Genomic DNA, 5,277 nt, shown 5'->3' with positions numbered 1-5,277 from the left:
CCCTCTTGTCTGTGCTGTTTGAGGGCTAAGATGAGGAAAGAGAGCAAAGGGGTCTGAGCATGCTTGTGGGATTCTGGGATTGACTTCTTTAGGAGGGGTAAGCGATCTATTCTGAGAACACCAAAATGGATGCTGGTTAGGTACAGCCAAGGGGGAGATGGGTGGATGCCAAACCCAGGGTGACTTGCCATCGACATGTGTCTCAGCTCCAGGAGGGGGAGAGTCAGGCCTCTTTCTGGACTTGCTGACTTTTCTTTGGTTGGAGAATGAGGGTTGGGGTGGAGCTGGGGTGATGGCTAGTTTTTTGAGTCACTTGGATGATCCCACCATGGTCCGCCTTCCTTGGGGGCCAGCCCTTGGCTTCAAGATAGGCGTTTTGTCCCCTCCAGGAAGCTTTGCTATAGGGTGGGATGTCCTTAGCCTCTTTGGACCAAGATAATAAAATATATATATACATATATATATGTACTTTTTATGGATCAGATTCTATATCTTAGAGATCTTTTATGCCATCACATGTATTCTTCTAATAGAGCTCCATAAAGATAACTGGGGTTCCCTGGTGGCTCAGACAGTAAAGAATCTGCCCACAGTGCATGGAGACCCAGGTTCAATCCCTGGATCAGGAAGATCCTCAGGAGAAAGGAATGGCCACCCAGTCTAGTATTCTTGCTTGGAGAATTCCATGGGCAGAGGAGCCTGGCTAGCTACAGTCCATGGGGTCACAAAGAGTTGGACGCAACTGAGTGACTCACACACACACACCAAGATAACTAACCAGTTATCTCTTTTTGGACATTCTTTAGGTTCTTTGGACCAAGATAATTTTTTAAAAATTCTATTTTTTATGGATCAGATTCTATATCTGGGAGATCTTTTATGCCATCACATACATTCTTTTAATAGAGCTCCATAAAAGTAACTAAGCAGTTATCCCTTGTTGGACGTTAATATCTTTACACAGAGAATTCCCTGGTAGTTCAGTGGTTAGAGCTCCATGCTTCCACTTAACAGGGCATGGGTTAGATCCCTGGTTGGGAAGCAAAGATCCTGCATGCTTCTCAGTGCGGTCAAAAAAAAAAAAAAAAAAAAAAGAGGATCTTAAAATACTGTAGGATGGTTTTCTGCCAGGTGGGAAGCAGGACTGAAGAGGGAGGTGTGAGCTCCAGGTGCAGCTCAGGCTGAGCACTGGGAGAGGAGTCCTTCCAGACCTCCTGTCCTCTTCATCTGGGCCAGCCTATCCTGTCTGCCTGGAATAGCGGGGAGGGGGAGAGGGGGTGGGGAAAGCAGAGGCCGACAGGATGGGGAGAGAGGAGGGGGAAAGGGGTGAAGGGCTGAATTTGAACTAGGATTGTGTTGCTGCTGCTGCTGCTAAGTCGCGTCAGTCATGTCCAACTCTGCTACCCCAGAGACGGCAGCCCACCAGGCTCCCCTGTCCCTGGGATTCTCCAGGCAAGAACACTGGAGTGGGTTGCCATTTCCTTTCCCAATGCATGAAAGTGAAAAGTGAAAGTGAAGTCACTCAGTCATGTCCGACTCTTGGCGACCCCATGGACTGCAGCTTACCAGGCTCCTTTGTCCATGGGATTTTCCAGGCAAGAGTACTGGAATGGGTTGCCATTGCCTTCTCCAAGGATTGTGTTAGGGCTCAACCATTGGTGGTCAACAGCTGAGACCAAATTTCAGTTTTGAAATTGAGGCCAAATTTCACATCTTGCACCCTACCTGCCTGCCCCCGCCCCCAAGACCTTTCTAGGCAGCTTTTCCTATTGTTGGAAGAAATAAAACCTAACATTGACACCTTTTCAAGGACAACTAGACCAGTGACAGCCTGCTAATGTGTAATAGCCCTTGGGGTGCTTACAGAATATCCAGACAAAGGGAGAGTCGTAAACCCAGGTGACGTCCTCGGGAAGATTGTTAACCCTGTAGTGCTCAGCCAAGGAGGAGCTGGGGGAGGGACTTGGGAGCAGAGAGAGTAAAAACCCTATTAGGATGACCTGGGTGTGCCTGCGCACCAGACGCTGGATATCGGATATCGCACTTCATTCCTTGGGTTCATTCCTTGGGTTTGGGCCGGTAGGCTTTATTTCCCACACTGTAAAACCAAAGAAGCCATCAGAACCTTTCCTTTCTGAGGGTTGAAGGCCTCTGTGGACCCTGGTCCCATTCTGTAACCTTGTACCCTTAAATTAACTTCTGACCTGGTAGAAAGGCCACACACCTCCCACTCCCTAACCCTCAGGCTTCCACCTGGTTCACCTTGAGTGCTTGCTAGGTGAAATCTGAAACCAGCCCCTCGTGGAGCGCACTCAGAGGGAGGGACAGAAAAGAAAGGGCCGACCACTTGGATTGGTAGGTAAGAGTTCTAACATGTAAGGCAACTTACATGTTTGTCTGGGGCGGCCCCAAGGCCAGCAGATCTCTGCACTCACCTTCAGAAACTTGAAAGGTTTATCGGGAGGTCTTAGCTGGGCTCAGCTGCGTGTACAGTGCCGATGCACCTAATGGCCTCCCTCTCTTAAGGCTGTATCCTTAGAACTCCCGCTGTGGGAACAGTGGGCACAGGGTCCATTCCAAAGATGGGAGGGCTGGAGGAGCCTCCGATTGCCCGGGTTCAACTCACGTGTCAATCAACCGTTACATTCTTTCAGTGACTTCCCCTAACAACTCCTTGTGCTGAGCAGGATTTCCTGGGGCTCTGACGCTTGCCAGTCCTCCAGTGTGGGTCAAGCAAGACCCGTTCTTTGACCAGACCCAGTGCGTCTTGTGAATCTTCCTTCTCCCTCTGTTTGCTGACCATCAGGTGTTAGAAATCCGTGGCTCCACAGGTGACCTGACAGCACCGTGGACCTCTGCATCCTCTCCTTGTCATCCTTCTGGATTTAACTGCTGTCCCGTGAGGCGCAATGTCTTTGGTGAGTGGGGTACATGGGATGAGAGGGGCAGGAGGCTGAACCCATGCCCGTGGGCAAGGGGCCCTTCTGACAAGTGGGTCAGTGCACAGAATAGCCTTGTCTAGATTCACCAGCATCAGTGAAGAATGAAGAAGCTCCCCTGCCCCCCACCCCCACCATAGGAGTTAACAGGTAACACTTTGAGTGCTGACTTCATCCCATTCAGGCGCTGAGCTAAGAACTTTCCATGCACCATCTCACTGAATCCTCACAGTGGCCTGAGAAATCCTGTTTTTCAGATGAGGAAGCAGCGTCAGAAAGTTTATTTTTTAATTTAAAAAAAATTTGTTTTATTGATTTACAGTCTGTTAGTTTCTGTTGTACAGCAAAGTGACTCAGGTATACAAATGTATACTTTTTCAAACTATTTTTCATTATGTTTTATCACAGGATATTGAATATAGTTCCCTGTCCTCTACAGTAGGACCTTGCTGTTTATCCATTCTCTACATTAATAGTTTGCATCTGCTAACCCCAAACTCCCAATCCATCCTGCCTCCATCCTTTTCCCCCTTGGCAACCCCACGTTTGTTCCCTCTGTTTGTGAATCCGTTTGTGTTTCACGGATGTGTTCATTTGTGTCATTTTTTAGATTCCAGATACATGATATCATCTGGTATTTGTTTTTTCTCCCTAGAGGATCAGAAAGTTTAGAGAACTTGCCCAGAGGTCCCAGAGTAAGTCGGAGGGCTAGTTCAAACTTTGGTCTGTTTGACCTCAAAATTCTTCTAATTGTGATATTCTGATTTCTCTCATTATAAACTAGAGAAAGGCTAGTGGCTTGGGATCCCCTGTGATAGTCTGGGAAGTAAGAAAAAGAGGCACAGGCAAGGGTAACTGCATCAGACTCTCCCTTTCATACTTCCTCATTTGTACTCTAGAATCACATTCTTACGCACTGACCATCAGACTATCAGGTAACAGCTCTTGAACTGTTTTCTTCCAACAACTAAAGAGCCTCTTGATGAAGGTGAAAGAGGAGAGTGAAAAAGCTGGCTTGAAACTCAGCATTAAAAAAACTAAGATCATGGCATCTGGTCCCATCACTTCATGGCAAATAGATGGGGAAAAAGTGGAAGCAGTGACAGTTTTATTTTGGGGGGTTCTAATGAAATTTTATTTTCTTGGGCTCCAAAGTCACTCTGGGTGATAACTGCAGCCACAAAATTAAAAGATGCTTGCTTCTTGGAAGAAAAGCTATGACAAACCTAGACAGTGTATTGAGAAGCAGAGACATGATTTTGCTGACAAAGGTCCGTCTAATCAAAGCTATGTTTTTTCCAGTGGTCATGTACAGTTGTAAGAGTTGGACCATCAAGAAGGGTGAGCACTGAAGAATTGATGCTTTCAAATTATGGTGCTGGAGAAGACTCTTGAAAGACCCTTGGACTGCAAGGAGATCAAACCAGTCAATCCTAAAGGAAATCAATCCTGAATATTCACTGGAAGCACTGTTGCTGAAACTGAAGCTCCAATACTTTGGTCACCTGATATGACCAGTCTGACTCATTGGAAAAGACCCTGATGCTGGGAAAGATTGAGGGCAAAAGGAGAACGGGGGCGGCAGAGGGTGAGATGGTTGGAAAACATTACCGACTAATGAACATGAATTTGAGTAAACTCTGAAAGATAGTGGAGGACAGAGGAACCTGATGTGCTGCAGTCCATGGGGTCTCGAAGAGTCAGACAAGGCTTAGGAACTCAACAGCAGCAACAAACAAACAACCTGGACCCCTAGCTTCAGTCTGGACCAGTACATTAGCCCATCCAGGACAGGGAAATGAAGCACAGTTTTTGAGGGTGGTTATCCATACTGGAGATGAAGAGGGTGTTCAGTGAGGAGTCAAGACCTATTTGGAGTGGTGGTGAGGTTCAGACTCTCCTCCCCTGGGACCCCAGGCTTAGCTGCGCTTTGGGGTCTGGAAATTTTGAGTGCGAAGAATTCTTTGCTGGTGCTTTTATGCTTAAAGCCACCAGAGGGCAGCAGAGGTCTGTGACCACTTCTGAAGCCTTGTTCAATCTCCCGTACTGTCTCCCGTACTGATTCTCTGGGACTCCGTGGCGTGCAGCACCTTAGGCCTCCCTGTCCTTCACCATCTCCCAGAGTTTGCCCAAGTTCATGTTCATTGTATCAGTGATGCCATCCAGCCATCTCATCCTCTAACACCCTCTTCTCCTGTCCTCAATCTTTCCCAGCATCAGAGACTTTTTCCAGTGAGTCATCTGTTCACATCAGATGACCAAAATATTGGTGCTTCAGCTTCAGCGTCAGCTTCTGAAGCCTGGTTAAGACTAAAGTCGGAGTTAGTCCCACCTTTTT

Source organism: Ovis canadensis, chromosome 13 (genome assembly GCF_042477335.2).
Source record: "Ovis canadensis isolate MfBH-ARS-UI-01 breed Bighorn chromosome 13, ARS-UI_OviCan_v2, whole genome shotgun sequence".
In the NCBI taxonomy this organism is placed as follows: Eukaryota; Metazoa; Chordata; class Mammalia; order Artiodactyla; family Bovidae; genus Ovis; species Ovis canadensis.
The sequence above is the reverse complement of the archived record's forward strand: the minus strand, read 5'-3'. Positions refer to the sequence as shown.